Raw genomic sequence first — 20929 nt, forward strand, 5'->3', positions numbered from 1 at the left:
CTGCTATTTGTTTTCTTCCCTGGAAAGCTTGGATAGCAGGTTCTGGAAATATAAATATCTTCTCTTCAAAAAGAAAGCTTTCAATTCATATCCAATTTGCACCGGCTGGGTCTTGTGTCCGAAGCACATGATGCCTTCAGCAATAAGGACTTTCCTCACACCTCTAAGACTCTAGGAGATTTTGAATGTCTGCTGCTACTTTCCTAGGCAAGTATATTAGTAACAGCATTCAAAGTACTTATTTTTATATCCACAAATAAGTGCAGTTCTCACACCTCATCGAAGAAACATCTCTCTGCAACAGATGGAGACACATACAGAAACTACAACCAATCAAAATGTAGAGAACAGGCTAATGTAGGGTGGCAGAACTTCTGCACCTAAGGCTTAGGAAATAGAATAGAAGACAGAAGACTAGGAGATCCAGAGGACTAGAAAATCCCCTGCCATACTTTGTGTCCTGGATATGACAGGAAGCTTCAGCAATGATCTTGCAAAAACATGGCACCCTAAACATTATTTGAACAAGTACAACATCAATAGACATGCTGACAATATTCTACCCATAGACAAAAAAATCTACAGGTGACTACTTCTGAGAGTAGAAGAAATAGTCTTCCCTGGGTGTGAGCCCTCTGATTGGTTATTCAATGTAAATAGGTCATCCCTATAAATCATATAGACACAGGAAATACTAAATGAACTCAGCAAGTTGTTTTTATACATTTAGGAACACAGGCATGTATACATGCATGAATGTGTGAATGAGTGTGTGTATGCAGTTAACCATAACAAGCTAAAGGCCAGAATTTCAAGCAGGGGACTAAGAGTAGTAAATCATGGAAATAACATTTTAATGAAAACTAAGATACAATTTTAAAGATTTGCATTGTCTAAGGTGCCATCATCCCAGGGCAAATGTACTTATTGCTTTTGGGTTCTAGCTCTCTAAGGCAGAAATCATGCTGGGAAATGTAATTACTCTTCCAAGGATGTTGCAGTCTTTGAAGTGTGAATCATCTGGAATCAGGAAATTAAAAATAAACAAGAGTCTTCCTCAGAGTAGATCCAGGTGAGTGTGTGCAAGGAGAAGTGGATGTATGTGTGGTGCGTACATACGTGAAGGCTAGAGGAAGGCAACTTGTTTCCTTCTTTATTGCTTGCCACCTTGTTGCCTTGAAGCAGGGTCAGTCACTGAATCTGAACTTAAATGGTCCATCCTCCTCATTCCATTGCAATGCTGGGGTAGAGGCAACAGCAACTCCAACTGGCTTTGTATGAGCTTCTGAGGGCTCAAACATGAGAGATCTCATGTTTGCACAGAAATTGTTTTTACCCATTGAGGCATCCATCCACTTCTTATATATTGAACTGTGGAATTTCTATTTTCCCATTTGAATGGAAGTGTTTATTTGAACTCTTATGCCTGTTGTCATATACATAATGCATAATTGTCATATACAATTATGGTGTTAAATGGTGACTGTGTTTTTTGGTTGTACAAACCAGGATTATTTGCCTTAGGTAGACTTCAATATCCTAGAATTCATGAGTGCATGCATTATCTGTGCATGTGTGTTTGTGTCTGTGAGTATGTGTGTGCATGTGTGTGTGTGTGTGTGTTTTGAAAACCTTTCTTATGTCATTGTAGAGATATTTCATTACTTCCTTCAATTATTCATTTACAGTAGATAAAAATTTATCTAAAATGAAAAAAATTCCTCTCAAGAGTATATGCCTAGTAGTACCCCTGTCCACAAAATTACCTCTTTAATAATATGAAAACTATGATTATATGGAGCTAAAGCTTTATTTTCATTAAATTCTAAAGAGTCTTTAATTTCTTTATTTCTTCCCTGTCCACCAACCAAAGAGTACACATGGAGGGACCCATTTCTCCAGCTGCATATGTAGAGGAGGATGGTTTTATCTGGCATCAATGAGAGGAAAGGACTTTGGTCCTATGAAGGCTTGATGCCTGGTGTAGGAGAATGCTAGAGTGGTGAGGCAGGAATGGGTGGGTAGGTGAGGAAACAACCTCATAGAAGCAGGGTGAAGGAGGGATGGGATGGGATGCAGAGGGGAAACTGGAAAAAGGGATAACACTTGAAATGTAAATATGTAAAATAACCAATAAAAATAAAAATTTTTTAAAGGAGCTAAACTTTGGGGTAATTACTTCTCTATTGGTTTCTATATATACATACATCTCTAAATATCATACTCTGATGACTTTCCCAGTTCTGTTTTTATGTTTTAACTATTTATATATAAAAGCTTTTACATGTCCATATTATAATTAACATAAATTTTTCTTTCTAATGTTGGTAGTTATATCATAGAATGAGTGAATAAATTAGCATATTAATTTTAATTTTAATGTAAATAATCATTAAAACATTAAAGCTAATATTTAATTTTAACAAAACTACAAACTTTAATAAAACCATATAAGGAGATTTCTTTATTTATTTTAGTTTCAGCAGTAACGGGTATAAAACAATAGAAATAACATGAAAATGTATTTTGCCCACCCTGAGATCTGGAGAAGACAGTTCCAGCTGAATTCGTAGAAGTTCTGATCTCTTAGCACAGCAAATATGACTTATATAATAGACATTGTGTAATGTAATATCTTAAAAAGATTTGGTCATTAGGATTAGATCTCTTATAGACTGTACAGAAGATCCTCATAGAAAGACTATAATCATAATAAAATCTTAAGGACTCACCATCATACAATATGCACTACATGATGGTATGTACAGAAATTATGTCAGTTCCTTCTCAAAATACAGCTACATAATGGTGTGATTTTGTTGATGAAAGTCCAGCAGAAAGACACAACACTTCAAAGAATAAGGTGAATACATAATAATCTCTTCAATATTTTATTTTTGAAGGAGAAAAAACAAATCAAGTATCAATCAAATATTTATGACTTCTCATTAAGTTTAAGAATGCATCATGAGCATTATTGCAACATCAGAGCAGGAGGGGGGAGTAAGATTAGAAGGAGAATACAGAGTGGAGTAACTTAGAGACTATAGGTAACATAAAATACTAAGTGATCAATGTACAGAATGCAAAGGTAAAGAGAAAAAAAGAAGAAGCTGCAGAGAGCAGAAGGAGCAGACAGGCTTCTTTGTACCAGGGCACAGATCAGGTCCTTTTTTAATAACAAGGCAGGCTTTGTCTTATTAAAAGGAACAAGCCTTTTTCTTACAACCTTGGGTTTAATTCATTTAGAATTAATAGGGTAGAAGCTTTATGTTTCTCTATGCAATAAAGACTGGAGCTCATTTTTCATCCAGAATGAGTGAGAAAAAAAAAAAAAAAGAATGCATCATGAGTCACCTATACTTTTTTTTCTTCTTGCCTTTCTTCTGTAGTTTTGCTGCATCCCTAGGGACTTTTTTTATTATTATTATTATTTAATCTTCTTTTTACAGTCCAGTCGTTAGCCCCTATCCAGGTCCAACCTCTGACTGTTTTCATCCCATACCTCCTCCCCTGTCTCCAAGAGGATACCCCCACCCATCTCCAGCCCCCCTCACCAGATCTTACCCATCCCTGAGGCCTCAAGTCTCTCGAGAGTTAGATGCATCTTCTCTCACTGAGGCCAGACCAGGCAGTCCTCTGCTGTATATGTGTCCAGGGAGAGGGGGGTCATATCACTAGTTGGTGGCTCAGTGTCTAGAATGTACCAGAGACCGGGGAGGTAAGGGATGAACAGGACTCAAAGAGAGGGACCTTGGATGAAGTGCTCTACAGTGGGGAAAGAGAAATTGTAGAGTCTACCTCCAGTAGAAAGGCAGAGTATAAAGTGGAATGATAAGGTTACCATCCCACAGTCAAAAACTCTGATCCAGAATTGTTCCTGTCTAAAAGAACCAAAGGTACAAAAATGCAGGAGAGATTGAGGGAAAGGAGGTCTAGTGACCTGCCCAACTTGGGATCCAACTCAAGGAGAGTCTCCAAGGCCTGACACTATTACTGATGGTGCACTTACAGAAAGGAAGCTCGCATGGCTACCCTCTGAGAGGCCCAACAATCAGCTGAAAGAGTCAGATGCAAGACAGATGCTAGTAAACCTTGTGCTTGGATTAGGGAAAGCTGAAAGTAACTGGGGAGGAGGCCACCCATAGGAAGACTAGCAGTCTCCACTAACCTGGACCCCCAGATCTCTCAAACCCTAGGGATTTCGTTAAGCACACACTTCTTCCTGCCTGTGAGTTTCAAGCTTCTCTTCTTTTCATTTGGCATGAATCACCCCATTAGTCACAGAGAGCAGAAGCTTTCAACCTATGGGTCACAACCCCTTTGGAAGTCAAAAGACCCTTTTGCAAGGGTCACCTAAGACCACCAGAAAACTCAGATATTTAAATTATGATTCATAAAGTAGCAAAATTACAGTTATGAAGTAACAACAAAAGTAAATATATGGGTGGGGGTTACCATAACATGAGGGCCTGTATGAAATGAGCTACTAAAGCATTGGGAAGGTTGAGAAGCAAAGTCATAGAGTAAGATGACTCACACCTTCATTCTCAAATCTGCTTTGGAAATGCTCCCAAAACAAATGGGGAAACATTAATGCCTTCAAGATAAAATAACTCATATACATATTAAGAAAAAGTATGTGTCAACTTAAAATAAATAATATATAAGCATCATGGGAGAAAGAGATACTTGTAAATTGGCAGGGAGGACTGTGAACAAAAAAAAAAGTGTTACATCAAATATTTGCTTACTCTGGCCCCATCTACCAATACATAATTATCCTCTGTCTCTGTATTCTAATCTCTGTCATAGTCAGAATATAATTCCTATCTGGTTATATTATGGGTTAGCAAAGGCTCTTTATAAGGAAAGTTAATAGGATCCATTGATCCATGCTTTAATGGTTGGGAGATTGGCTTTGTTTACTAAGGAAATGTTTCTTACTTTCACATCTTAGAATATGTAAGCAAAGCACATTTTATCCTCTCTGCTTAATATAAATTTAAAGTACTGGAGGCTCCTTCTGGAGGAAAATGTAAGTCCTTAAAAGATAATACCCTAAATTACATTGATTTTACCACTTAAACGTATCAGTAAGTACCACACGGCCATATCATCGCACAGCCATGTTCATCGCACAGCCATGTCATCGCACAGCCAGGTCATCACACAGCCATGTCATCGCACAGCTATGTTCACCGCACAGCCATTTCATCGACTTTGCCTCAGTTTGCTCCTTATCACAAAGCATACATTTTTCATGTATGTATTTAATTTATCTAATAATCCTAATTATTCACTTAAACTTTTATTCTTAATATAAAAGTTATGTTTCAGCCATGTCATTTAAGGGAACATCTAGCTTAAGTAAATTCTAATGATCACTATCTCTTATAAAATAGATATTTGTGAATAATGGCATACATAGTTATGTTCTCTGAGAAACTCAAGGATACAGTTCCATGCTGATGGTACAGTATGAACTGTACCTAAGTAATAAGAATAGATATTGACTGGACTAGATGCCAGAAGTAAGCATGAAAGTTTTCTTGAGGATGCATTAGAATTTTAGTTCCCTTTAGAAAGCTGTATAACTGAACAGCAGGCATGAACAGTCAGAATAAGTGAAATCTTCTATTCCATCAAGCTCTTCAGAGCCTTCTATTCTGATCCATGTGTTTTACAAAGCACCAGAGATTTAATGTGAATAAGCTGTGATTCTTACAAGTCTTGTGGTCTGTATTGATCCAAATTCATCCAAATTGATGGATGCAATGAATGGAATTCAAGATGCCTTGAGGGTAAGGAAGAAGCTTTCCAACCCAATTCATATACTCACATAAGGCTAAACAGAATTTATCATGGCAAATACAAACATTCCAAACTACACAACACCATTTGTATGTGCACATATTCACATAGTAGTACAAACAGGAAAAACTGCTTAATCTCTGGTATCAACAAAGACTGACATACATCTGTTGCTCATAGAAAAATGCTTTAAAAAATTCCCACTGATATTACCCTACATTTTTATTTATATGATTTAACCGGCTCCAAACATTGGAAATTACAGGATCTAGGTACTTGTACATTGTAATGGAAGAATGGAAGTAATTATAGTGAATTAAGCAGCCAATAACTGGAAACAGTACTACCTGAACCAGAAAATATTAAGTGGTCATTTCTTTAGTCCCTTAAAAGAATGCATTGGTAAATTACAAATCCAGAACAAGACAGGACAGTTCCACTTGGAGATGGCGTAACTAATAGAATAACTAGAACCTGTAAGGAATGCTGATAGCTCCCCTTTCACAATAAGAACTAGATAGAAGTTGGAAATGACTACAAAGGAAAGGAATGGGGAAAAATAAACAGGCTCTCAATCTGCTATTCTTTAACACTCTTGAATTGTTGTTGGCTATCTGTGATTAATCCGCACTGAGTGGAAGAGATAATGTTGAAAGCTATAAAACTCTTCTCCCTGTATCCCATTAGAATAAATAATTGCTTAACACTCTCTTGTTCTAGAAAAATGAAGAAATTCCAAACAGAAATACTGGAGCCCCCATTAAAGTATCTTGAGGAAATAAAAAGAATCACAAAAAAAAAATCACTAGGAAACAGAAATACAAGAACAGTGGCGCTGGTTCTGTCAATAACTATAAATGCAGGCATTTCCATACACATCCCGGTTCCCGAAATATTGACTCTGAGACTTTATGAGTAAATGCCGAGGCCCTATGCATGGGCTTGTTCCCCGTTACCTTGTAACTTAACTAACGCATCTCTAATATTCTATGACTGCCACATGGCTGGTTACCATTCCTCAGTTTCATCTGTCCGTCTTCGCGGAGTTTTGCTCCAATCTCTTCGTGCATCCAACTCTATCCCAGAGTTCCTCTCTCCCTACCGGAATTCCCACTTTGTATTTCCTGCCTCAGCTCATAGGCCAGGAGCTTTTTATTGACAGGTGAGGCTTCCACACAGTGCACAAGAGATTTGTTCTCATTACATTAACTTTCATGAGAAAATACAAATGTTAAGAGATCATGACTGAGTTGCATGACCACAACCATATTCTTATAAAACCTGTGTTCTTTTCATTCTTTGTGAGTGTAGAAATTTGAAGAACTTTTTCTGCCTCTCTGCCTCTCATCATCTTCCTTATATTTTACTCATAATAAATTCGGTTTTATATATATTACATGCTCATCTTAGAAAGTACCAAGCAAAGCTCTAGTATTTTCCTTTTAAGTAACACTTTCTAATTAAACATAAAATTTCAGGAAATGATCATTCGTCCCCCTTACCTGGTAGTGGTCCCTTGGAAGTTTTAAAACTGAAGATGCAATCACAACAGTGCCTTATCAATTAAAATTTTGGCAGCAAGTTTATCATACTAACTGAAATTAGCAACAAGTCTCTTACTGGTGCATGTGTTGCCTTCCATTTTGAGATAATGTTCCTATTGTCATTTGTTAAGCTGGTTCAATAACCTCGTATTGGCACAGAAAAGGTGTGTCAGTGAGATTTGTCCTAAGGTCATCAGAATTCAGTATTGTTTCTTAAAAAGAAAATAATACTGTCAATTGAAAAGTTTTCTTAAACTTAGAAATTATGGGTATTTTGTCTAAACAATGACAAAAAATAAAGGACAAATGCTTTGACCTTACTTGTAATTCTTTTCAAATCTTCAGTGAGTCATTTACGCCTTTTACTCGGATTCTGCTTCCATGCCCAATTAGTGAAGTCCTAACTCTAGGTCATTTCATATCAGACAGTAAAAACAGCTTTCAGTCTTTTTTTTTTTTTTTTTTTTTAACTGAGTATTTTTTATACATTTGAAAGTGTTATTCCTTTCGGTTTCGGCAGACATCCCTCCCCCTCCCCTTCCTTATGAGTGTTCCCCTCCCAACCCTCCCCCCATTGCCGCCCTCCCCCCAACAGTCTAGTTCACTGGGGGTTCAGTCTTATGGGACCCAGGGCTTCCCCTTCCACTGGTGCTCTTACTAGGATATTCATTGCTACCTATGAGGTCAGAGTCCAGGTCAGTCCATGTATAGTCTTTAGGTAGTGGCTTAGTCCCTGGAAGCTCTGGTTGCTTGGCATTGTTGTACATATGGGGTCTCGAGCCCCTTCAAGCTCTTCCAGTTCTTCCTCTGATTCCTTCAACGGGGGTCCTATTCTCAGTTCAGTCCTTTGCTGCTGGCATTCGCCTCTGTATTTGCTGTATTCTGGCTGTGTCTCTCAGGAGCGATCTACATCCGACTCCTGTCGGTCTGCACTTCTTTGCTTCATCCATCTTGTCTAATTGGATGGCTGTATATGTATGGGCCAGTCATCAAAGTCATTTCTTCAATCCTTTTAGTAAACTACATTTTCTAAGCAGGCAAAAACATGTTGATTTTATGGTCCCCGATGAGCCTCCATTTGTATCAAAGATATAAATATCCATGGTTAAAAGTTTTCTCTTACTGAAGGAAAGGCGGTCCAGAGACTGCCCCACCTGGGGATCCAGCCCATATACATACAGCCACCAAACCCAAACAATATTGCTGACAGGAGCCTGATATAGCTATCTCCTGAAAGGCTCTGCCAGAGTCTGACTATAAATACAGAGGCAGACGCTGGCAGCAAACCATTGAACTGAGAATAAGGTCCCCAATGGAGGAGTTACAGAAAGGATTGAAGGAGCTGAAGGGGCTTGCAACCCCATAAGAACAACAATACCAACCAACCAGAGCTCCCGGGGACTAAACCTTCATCCAAAGAGTACACATGGACAGCCCCATGACTCCAGCTGCATATGTAAGCAGAGGCTGGCCTTGTTGGACACCAATGGGAGAAGAAGCCCTTGGTCCTACCAAGGCTGGACTCTCCAGTGTAGGGGAATATCAGGATGGGGAGGCAAAAGGGGTGATTGGATGGGTTGGGGAACAACCTCATAGAAGAAGGGGGAGGGGAAATGGGATAGAGGGGTTATGGAAGGGAAACTGGGAAAGAGGATAACATTTGAATTGTAAATAAGTTAAAAAATAGTCAATAAAAAAAGTTTTCTCTTGATATGTACAATTCTTTCAAATGTCAGACCTCTACTCATCTTAACCTCATTGGCCTTGCGCAAACGAACCCCTTAGTTGTTGCCTCCAGTTGGGTCAAACAGTCTTGAAGGAATCAAAAGGTGTTCTTAAAAACTGGATCCTGGAAGACTTTGTTGTTACTTTTGCTGCTACTGCTGTTGGCGGCGGTGGTGATTTTGGTCTTGGTCTTGGTCTTAGAATTAGTTTGGTTGGGTTGGGTTTTTGTTATTTGTTTTTTGTTTGTTTGTTTCTGTCTTTGTTTTTGTGTGACACTGAACAGACAAATCAGGCAACTTTTAATCCTGAAAAAGATCACTATGTTTAACACTTTATAATTGTACAATGTAGAAAGTCTCTAATTTCTGCTCATTTACTTTGCTGGGTTTACCAAGGAAAAGACTGTTCAAATATTTACTCCTGCCTTATTATTACTATACTAAACATAGTCAACTTAAACATTGCTTTTGTGTTGCTTCATAAATGTAGAGTTAATGTGAAAATTGTTGTAGAATAACTTGACTGAGTGGCATATTAGTGTAATGTTTCTAATTTGTATGAATCAATTTTGAGACACCAACATATTAGTAAATATGAATCATGTATTCTTCAAAGGAAAGTTTTACTAAATAGAACTTTATGTACACATTAGAAAACTAGAATGAATATATGAAATTACCTAAATGTTCTTCACTTGACTTCAAAATGTACTAAAAAGATAATTATAATTATTTCACAGTAGTGTGTTGTACACAATGCTTAAACATATTAAGGGATTCCTTACTTCAGCTATGGATAAACAAAAATTTTACATATTCATAAATACCGAATAATAGCAAATTTGTCACATTTACAATACAAGCAAATATTTACTTGTGTTTCCTGTTTCAACAAAGGCCATTCATGTCAATATTAATTGAGAAGGAAATATGTCTGTATGTACATAAATCTTCCTTTTTAAAAGCATTTACTTGTGCACTGAATATTCTTTTTGGTCAAGGAAACAGAGCTGCACAATGAAAGACAAATATCTCAATAGAAAAGAGTTGGCATGCGTTTATATATACATAGATCTATAGATATAGATATATAGATATAGATATATAGATATACAGATATATATACAGGTATATAGATACAGATAGATAGATAGATAGATAGATAGATAGATAGATAGATAGATATAGTAGATAGATATATAGATATACAGGTATATAGATATAGATAGATAGATAGATAGATAGATAGATAGATAGATAGATAGATATAGATATATAGATAATACTGAGAAGTTTTCTCCATCCATTCCTATTTTTGCCTGAGGAGATGACATTCATTAAGCAAATGGGCTATAGAGTCAGAATATATTTCTTTCCAGGCTTACAATTTTTGCTTGTTGTTTTACTAGTAAAGTGAAATAATACGTTTAAGAACCTAAAACGTACTCATTCTATTATGTCACATTTCCTTTTGGATCAACCTCCATTGCCGGTTTCCCAATCTGCCTGTTCCTCTGCTCACTTTGTCCTCATTCCTTTGCTATACTATAGAATGGGGAAGTTAATGTATTGATTATCTAAAAACTTTATTAGTAAGCTTGGCTCATATGGCTGTGTAATAAACATTATCAATCAACAAAGTATACAGAAAACATAAAGACTGGATCTTTCAATTTTTCCCTAACTTAAAATGTTCTCTTAATTTTAATGATCAATAACTCATTGATGATCATGTTTATTATTATTTATTGAATATATTGAATTATTTGTTGAGTTAAGTAATGTAAAATTCAATAAAAGAAAATGCACTTTGTTTTAAGAGAGAGGTTTGGGGGGTGGGTGGGGAGGGGGACACCCTTATAGAAGAAGGGGAGAGAAATGGGATAGGGGGCTTATGTCCAGAAAACTGGGAAAGGGAATAACATTTGAAATGTAAATAAAAAATATCCAATAAAAGAAAAAAAGAGGTTTGTTTGGATTTTTTTTTGTCTTAAGTAATGTTTAAACATTGAGACAGACCCTGCAGAAGGAGTAGAACACTCCATGCTGTGTGCACCTGTGAAGACAGAGCTCTGCTGTGTGTAGAGAGGCCATGCTGTGAACATATGGAATACATATATGGACAGTGCCTAGAGATCCGCTCTCATATGACTCTTACACCTAACCTCAATGAAGCCTTCAAAGCAGTATCACATTTGAGAAACAAAATCTGAAATTAAACAACTTTTCCTGAAGGTTTTAATACGTAACATCAGGATTTCCTATATAGCCAAGCCCCCATGAGTAATTCAAGGCCAAGCCCCAGCATGTTGCTAGACATTAAAGCTAAAATTCAATTTTTTTCACAAAGTCATTTTTATGTAAGTATCTGGGCTTTCAACTCCATAGATCAGTTATATAAGGCTCAAAGACTAGGACAGATATGGATTTCAGAAGAAGCACTTCAGTGAAACACCGAGTCACTCTAAAGCCATGGCCATTTGTCCCCCTCTTTCATTAGGATCTTTGTTGTCCAAGTTATTGAACATTTTTACCTCTTTAGTACCTCCTATGGTTCTCTCTGCTCTCCAAACCTGTCTTCTAGAAACCATAGGGTTGTTCTCAGTCTCTTCCTATCTACAATCCCCCCACACCTCAGATTGCTCAATACTACTTCTAATATCTTTCTTTATAAAAGTTGGATGTATTCTTGAAGCTAATTCTTTGAACATAGTAGCTGAAATTAATACAACTGAATTTACTTCTGAGTCAATATGGAACTCCTGATTGTTTCTCTTTCAAGGACCACTATCAATCAGTTCAAGTACATTTCTTAGTAGGGGAATATGGAACAGAAATTGGACTCTGATTTACGATGAGATAGTTGTCATAAGAAAGAGCACTGAGGGGATTGGACAAGAAAGGGCAAAGAGCTGAGCAGGGATGGGCTTTCCTCTGAAGGCTGGAAACAGTTTGATTCTATGGGTCTTGCACTTAAATAAATGTTGACACAGAATTGTTCCATCTCTAGATCTAGGAGCTTGATTCTATATACCTCCATATCTGTCTTTGATGTCAAGAGCACACAGCATATTGAACAAGAAAACTTCCACACTGCCAAGAGCAATCTTCTACAGAAGGCAGCAATTGTGAATTATTAGTAACCAGCATATGGCAGGCAGATTAATTCTTGAGACCTCCAAGAAACATCTGCCCACCACTGTACTCAAACAAAACTGTTGATCATAACACAGTATACTTCACTCAGAACTTTCTCAGTTGTGTTGGAGAAATTCTTCATTTAGTAATGGCTTAAGAATCCATGGCTCTCAAGAACATACTTCTATTGTACAGTTACAAGGTTAATTTTAAACGTTTATAAAATCCATTTTCACTGTAGTGTACTATACATTAAAATGTCAATTACAGCCATAAATATCTTTGAAATATTCAGGATATTATAATATATGGCAAGCTTCTTTCTAAATTTTGATTTTCAGGACATAAAAATTTATATACAAAACTGAGAATGCAGTTCAGTGACAGAACTTAGCCACCATGTGATTACCACTCTGAAAACAAATATTACACGTTTTAACACATATATGTACACATATGTGTGCATCTAGACACCACACCTACATACAATCTGATGTGGACACAAATATTTTAGTTCTTCTTTTGTGGCTATCAAGGTATTGGAGGGAGTCAAATAAAAGAGCTTGGAAGTTCCTTTGCTGTGGAGGAAGTTTTATTAATGTAATATGAAAACAACTTGAGAAGATAAATTCTTCAATTTTGCTCTGCTGAGATACTCTCAAGAGTAATACCTCTCGACGTTCCATTATGTCCCAGGGTAAGCTCTGTGGGCCACGGGCACATGTTTGCTGAGAGATCTGCTGGGTCCTCATGGGGCTCCTTCTGAAGCAATAGCCAGATGTGGCAATCACTCATGTTTTTTAGTCAAATTCCTTACTTCCTTCCTTCCTTTCTTCCTTCCTTCTTTTCTTCCTCCTTTCCTTCCTTCCTTCTTTCCTTCTTTCCTTCCTTCCTTCCTTCCATTCTTTCCTTTTCCTTACTTTTTTGAATATGTTCTTGCCAAATGAAGTGTATGTTCTTCTTTGATTCAAATTCTGCTTTCTTTCTCTACCATAAGAATCAGAATGTAAGTTAAGGCACTCTTAACTCTTAGTAGTTTGCTACTACAAACTCAATATTGGTATCTTGGTACCAGTTTTCTATCTCCTTGTGACTGAAAACAGCTATCAAACAATTTAAGTCTGTGACTAACTCTGAGAAGCTGAGAAGCTGTATTTCATAGGACCAAGGCTGAGCCACACAGTACCATGACATGATCCATCATGTATCACATCTTGCCAAAGAAGTAAAAAAAAGAAAAGTTCACTGGAGAACCTCTCCATACATACCTTTAAGCACAACTCATTCAAGACACAATAATCATTCACTCTTTCAATAGTACCCATGCTACATTTGGTATCAAGTGTTCAGTGCTTTTCATAATTTTTCTAATAGTTCCCAATTTTCTTATTGTGTTTTGTTATAGGGCTCCAATGATAAATATATCAAAGGTAGGTAACCTGTGACTTATAGAAGTTTGAAATATTATATACTCACAGAAATTTTCTCTGAGTTAAAAAATAAAAGCAAGGGTAATTCATTACTTTCCACTTTTTCTACTAAAATCTTTCCATAAATATCACAGCTACCCTTAATAGTTATAAAACTAAATACAATGTTAATCAAATGACATGTCTTCTAAATGTAGTTAACATCAAAGTAATACTATGTTTTTATACCATTAATGATTAATGCATCCTTCTTTTCTACCAAACTGATGTCATTTAAAATTATAAGATATAAAAAAGAAATAATATGATTAGCAGACAAAATGAATTTCACTGCTTTGTCATTCTTAAATTCAAATCATTTTTAAATTAGAACTGCAATTGGCAAATCAAATTTACCTTCATAATTTAGTCCCCCTATGTAATTTTGTACATACATGGTACATGGATGTTTCTATAATAATATTCGATGCCATGTTATGCATAATGAAAAATTACATTAATTATTACATTGTAAATATTTTTCTAAAAACAATCTTGTTTTCATTTTCTTATATATTAGGTATTTAAAAGTGATAACCTGATCAAATTTATTTTAAAATCTAAATAAAATCAAGTGCAACTAACATACAATCTTTAACCTCTGTCTATACTGATAGATGCTTACTTACTTCATGATTATCTCAGTTTGAAGCAATAGCATAATCATCAATAGGTCTTTCTAAATTATGGAGTGTATTGTGTTGAAGCAGGAGTGCCAAGAAATGTGATGTGTGTGTTTTCAGTTTAAGTAATCATTGCCAAGTTCTTTTCCAAAACCCATCTATAGTTAAAAATCATATTCAAAAGTTAGCTCATTAATTCACAATGTTTAACATTTTATTTATAGGATCTAACAGTGTGAAGTAATTTTAATATCATTACCCCTGTTTTTTTAGATGTCTGTAACTTTTTATAGACCATCATACTATTTTCAATTTGATTAATATGGCGATGACCTAATCACCAGCAGAACTGATTACTTATGTATTCTTTTGGGTTGCCTTCATTTACATATGAAATATTTGTTAAATTGGTGATGGTAAGCCTTCCAGTGGCTAAAATGTTCTATCTAGGACTTTCCAAACTCTCCCAGTCAAAAACTAAAACCACTCTAAATTTTCCATTGTTTTTATGGAACTTCTCAAAACAAATTTAAGCCAAAAAAATGTTTTTTAAATAAATCTAGAATATATGTAAGACATCACTTAGATAATATTAAGTTTAATTATTATACTTTCATAAATTTTTTCTTCAGTCAAAAAGATAAGTGTAGAGTGTAGACTTCCCTTCTAGAAGCTGAACTCTTTTCTCTTTTATCACTGATCAGAAAATTTTTTGTTGTAATAATTAATTCAAAATAAATTTAAAAGCTCGGTTGCTTTATAATCTGTAGTGTATTTCATTGCTAACATTGTCTCTCCTTTTTCTGACTGATTTTTGCTTTTTGTTTTTCTTTTCTTTCCTTTTCTTTTCTTTCCTTTTCTTTCCTTCCCTTTTCTTTTCTTTTCTTTCCTTCCCTTTTTTTTTCTTTTCTCTTCTTTTGACAGGCTCTTACTTAGCCCAGGTTCGGCTTCAACTCAAGTACCTTCTGCCTTGATCTGCTGAGATTCAGAGATACATACTACTGTGCCACACTATCATCAGTTAACACAATGGCGTGTTTCTTATACACTATAAGCCATACTATATAGTCTACCAAAGATACCAGGATGCAGTTACCAGGTGATTTTGTGTTCTTTTCCACACACCTTCTACAACACATTGTGATTTCCTTACCACCAACCAAGTATCAGTATGTAGCATCTTTCCCCTTGAATAAGAAAAGATTTGGATTTCTTCAACAGAACTGGATAGAAAGAAGATTATGTAGATTTCTGTTTTTTAAACCTACTTTTAATAAGGGTTTTTAATAGTGCTGTGACCCACCCCCTTTTATTCCAGTGTCCAAATGTAGGGGAGAAAAGATGGGAAATATCACAAGGGGATGAGGACCTATTTAGAAGTGGTTCTTTGGGGGGGGAGTGGGGGTGGGGCGATTCCAATCTCCATTTGTCAGGACAAGAACAGTTCAGTTCAGTAGTATCCAGATAGCAAACACAAATCAAGAGCAGTGACAAGATCCAGTAAAAACCACTAGGCCTCAGCTAAATTGGCACAAGTCACTGAGAGCAACCAGGACCAGCTGAAACATCAGAAGTTCTCTGCCATGCCTCTCTCAATAAAGAGAAGATCAGTGAAGGCAAAAGACCAGTAAAAGCATTGCAAAGCTAGCTATGCAAGCATGATGTCACTGTCAATTGAGTTCTATTCATACTTTCTCAAAACAAGTGTCCATCCATGGGTCTTCCCTTAGCAAAACACCACATGGGTATGTATTATCAAAACAATACTGTGTTTTGTATCACATGACATATCCAGAAACTTCCACTTCAAGATTATGTTTTCCAAAAGTCTTTGAGGTCAGTTCTCATTCTTTATGGAAGTCATACGTTCCAAAAACATCAGGATATGATGTAGGCAGGCCATAGGGAAACAATAGCCAGACTAGCTAGTAGTGCTAGACTTCTGTCAGCCCGTCCCTGGGACCAGCCCTGTAGATAAGTCTTTAGATATTACAGGTCTTGGCCATGAATTCATTTTCAGAATTGAATCTCTCCAGCCACAATATTGTAAAATAAAGACTAAAACACCCAGTTGTATTCTATTCAAACTCCTGGCCAGTGAATGGATGAGCACCATAGAGATTGTTTAAGCTTCTAAACTTTAGTTTGCTATCACCATGAAAATTGAAGCGCAAGTGATATCTTTAAAGTACCTATAATATCTTTGCTGAGATGAATTATGAATCTTATTAAATGAATGAGTAATTATTGCTTCTCAAAAGCCTTTGTTACCTGATAGACTAAAAACTACTCAATGAATGGCTTCTAGACATGCTATGACTATAAATGGCCCCACTGCCTTCATGGAACGATTTTTTCTATTAGAAATTTTGGGAAATTGATATTTGTTTATTAAAAGCATCTCTATATATTCTTCACATAAATTTATATTTTACTCAGAAACTATTCAGAAATCCAGAGATCTGCCAGTTAAAGATGTCAAGTTTTTCTAAACTAATTAACAGTTACCTTCTGGGCCATTTTAAATATATGGAGACTGCACCTAGGATTAGATGAATCTTGTTCAAATTTCCACTTAAGAAAGTCAAATAATCCCTAGAAGCCTGTTCTAATTATGTATACATTCATTACAAAGGTTTTTTATCCTTTCTCAAAAAATAGGTCTAAGTACACTTTTTAGTAACAACTATATCTCCAATATTTAGCAAATGCCATTTATAATACATTGATGTATAAGTGATCACCTCCACCATTAGACACACTTCAACCCTTTTGCCCATGGAGAATTTATACTGACATGTGATAAAGTTTCTAAAAATACTTCCTTTTACCCTCCTGGATATGAGCACTGTTTTCCTCTGAGCTTGCATAACCAATTAATAAGCATTTCTATTGCAACTTCCCTATTTCAACACACCTGCAAATTCCCACATTCATGAAAATTCTATGAACTAGCTTTGAATGGCTATGGTTGCCTCATAAATCCCATATCTGTCAAAAGACTGAGACTTTTTAAATACATGTATATTTAAGAAGTAACTAATGATCGATCCTGTTTCTGTTTTAAGCTTTTCAGGAAAGCCCGCCAAAAGGGAGAGAAGAAAATCCCATTTGTTCCTGCTCTTCTGACAGCCTTCATATCTGACTTCAGTGAGGCTCCTCTACCCAGTGCCAAGGTATTCCAGCTTTGCTTGCACTCTCGATCCATCTGTTCTCCAGGCTGCTTCTTCTCTATGCTTTCAAGACTGCTCCTGTCTTTCCACAAGGTCAGCTCTCATACATCCTGATCTGTGCTTTTTGTCTGTCATTCGTGTCTACAACCGAAATGTGTTTCCATGGCAGAGAAGCCTTCTCACATATCACAACATAGCCTTACTCTCTCTGCTGGTCCCTTTCTCCTTGTTGTCTGAAGCTGCACTTCTAACTTATTCATTTCCTATCTCCTGGTTAATTCTAGAGTATATAAGCTATATATGTTTTCCCTTCACCTAGTAACCAATCACTGTAGTGAATGATTTAAGAAACAACTTATTCAGAATAGAAGTAGTATGGATGGACCACAGTATGGCAAAAATGCCTGAATTAACACAAAGAGCAGATGGAGCTGTAATGGTAACAATGACATAAGAAAGTAAATATTTTCTTCCCAAACTGAGAACTAAAACTGGACTGCAAATTGGACTGAAGCAACTAGGACAGAAGTAAGGTAATATATCTAAGGCAGTATTACAGTGTATGCTGTGAAAGCATGAGAACACAAAGGGGTGGAGCTAAGTCTGGAATTAAAGGTCCAGGGCAGCTGCAGCCTATGCCGTACACAAAGCCCTTTCCTCTTGATAGCCTTAACAAAGATAAGGTTACAAAAATGAAACCACTGTAAGATGCATTTTCATTTGCCTTAAAATACACATCTATTTTCATAAACTGATTATGCATGTGCCAATCATTCAAATATTCGGCATGATGCTTTCTGTGTGTTTAAAGAACTCCTGGTCATGAAAATCCCTCATCAGTGCACACTCCATTAATCCAGCAGCAGCAATGGACCCAGGCTTTGAAGGATACAAAAAGAAAAAGCTCAAGTAATAGGAGTGGATTATTATTCTGAGTCTGCATAAGCAAAGTGAAATTAAAAAAAAAATTTAAAATTTGTAATCTTAATTTTTTAAGTAACATGAAAATGATCAGTAGTTTATTCAAATATCACTCTGGATTTTTTTACTATCCAGAGGATAAGACTTTAACCTACAGCAGTTTTAATATTCAAAACTATTTAAATATTCAAAAGTATTTAAAATTCTTAGTGTCTTAGTTCTCTGATAGGTGCTTTAATAAATCGTTGCAATTTGATTGCTTTAAACAATAAGAATTGATTTTCCCTATCCGGTGGGAAAAGAGTCTGTAGATAAGACACTGTCAGACTAGAAAAATGTTTAAAGGCACTGGCTGCTCTTCCAGAGGACGCAAGTTTAATTCCCAGTACCCACTGGAAGCTCAGAACTGTTGGTAACTGGTTTGAGGCGAAACAAAGCCCTCATGAATATATATATGTAGGCAACATAGAAATATGCATTCTTAAAAATCCAAAACAAAGGCAACAACAGATGCTAGCAAGGATGTGAAGAAAGAGGAACACTTCCTCCATTGTTGGTGGAATTGCAAACTGGTACAACCACTCTAGAAATCAGTCTGGAAGTTCCTCAGAAAATTGGACATTGCACACTACCTGAAGACCCAGATATATCTCTCCTGGGCATATACCCAAAAGATGCTCCAACATATAACAAAGACACATGCTCCACTGTGTTCATAGCAGCCTTTTTTATAATAGCCAGAAGCTGGAAAGAACACAGATTCCCTTCAACAGAGGAATGGATACAGATAATGTGGTACAACTACACAATGGAGTACTATCCAGCTATCAAAAACAATGACTTCGTGAAATTCATAGGCAAATGGAATGAATTAAAAAATGTCATCCTGAGTGAGGTAACCCAATCACACAAAAACACACATGGTATGCACTCACTAATAAGTGGATATTAGCCCAAAAACTTGAATTACCCAAGATGTAATCCACAGACCACATGAAGCTCAAGAAGAAGGACGACCAAAATGCAGTTCTCTCTTTCTTAAAGGGGGGAAAATATTCATAGGAAGCGATATGGAGACAAAGTTTGGAGCAGAGACTGAAGAAACGGCCATTCAGAGCCTGCCCCACATGTGTCCCACATATATATAGCCACCAAAACTAGATAAAGGTTGATGAAGCTAAGAAGTGCATGCTGCCAGGGACCACATATAGATCTCTCCTGAGGGACATATCCAGAGCATGTCCAATACAGAGGAAAATACTGGCAGCACACCACTGAACTGAGAACAGGACCCCCATAGGGGGAATTAGAGGAAGGATTGAAAGAGTTGAAGGAGCTTGCAACCCCATAAGAACAACAATGCCAACCAACCAGAGCTTCCAGGGACTAAACCACTACTGAAAGACTATACATGGACTGAACCATGGCTCCTACCATATGTGTGAAGAATAGCCTTGTTGGGGCACGGTGGAAGGAGGGGCCTTGGTCCTGCCAAGGTTGGACCCCAGTGTAAAGTAATGTTGGGGGTTGAAGAAGGGGGAGGGTGGATGGGGAGGAAATGCACCCTTATAGAAGAAGGGAGGGGAAGGGATGGGGGGGCTTATGGATAGGAAACTGAAAAAGGGAATGACATTTGAAATGTAAATAAGAAAATAACCAACAGAAAAAAATCCTTAGAAAGAGTAAGATATTGCCAGGGTTAGACTGTCTTTGGAGGGTGTGGTCAGAATCTTGTTTCTTTCATTTTCCTGTGAGTATCCATATTCACTGACTTAGGCTACTATATTCTGATCCCTGCCTTCTCTTCTAGATGGCTCTTGTAAAGAACCTTGTCATTACCTTTATATTTTTGGTAGATAACTTAACATTGCTTTATATTATGATTTCAAATACAAGACTCTTCTTTATCAATGTGTAATAGGAATATCTACATAAACACGGGTAGTCAAAAATGGACATTATCTATCAAATATATGGTTAAAGCTTTGCATAAATAAAATCATTTGTTAAAAATATAAGTTAATAGATAAATAAAATTTCTACATTGAAACAATAATATTAATATTATTTTCTAAGGAAAATTAGTGAGCAAGTAAAATTAAAATAGGGAAACTGTCAAATCTATGGAGGACTCCCTTGATGAAGACTAATGCATTGACTTTTTACTTTTATTTATATTATTTACTTTTTCTAGAGTCCGATTACGTCAAATTTCTTTCTTTCACCAAAAGTTGTTAAGCTGCATTGGATCGGATCTCCTCTTCTCACACCTGCCTCTGTTAATGACACTGCTATCATTTAAAGCTGGAGACTGCCAAGCTACTTACCTTCTTTCACCTCTTCCATCTCCAGCCACCTACAGAGTCCTGTGGCTCTTACCTGCTGGATCCCTTTGGGATTCATGGTATCCTTTCTAGGTCTTCCCTCTTTGTCCCATCATATTGGTCCAAATACTCACCACAATTTGATCCCTAGCTCCCTAAGGTGCCCTTGGCTGCCAGAATGCTACTGCCTTTGATTATC

The sequence above is a fragment of the Rattus rattus genome, chromosome 4, assembly GCF_011064425.1.
Source record: "Rattus rattus isolate New Zealand chromosome 4, Rrattus_CSIRO_v1, whole genome shotgun sequence".
NCBI lineage: Eukaryota > Metazoa > Chordata > Mammalia > Rodentia > Muridae > Rattus > Rattus rattus.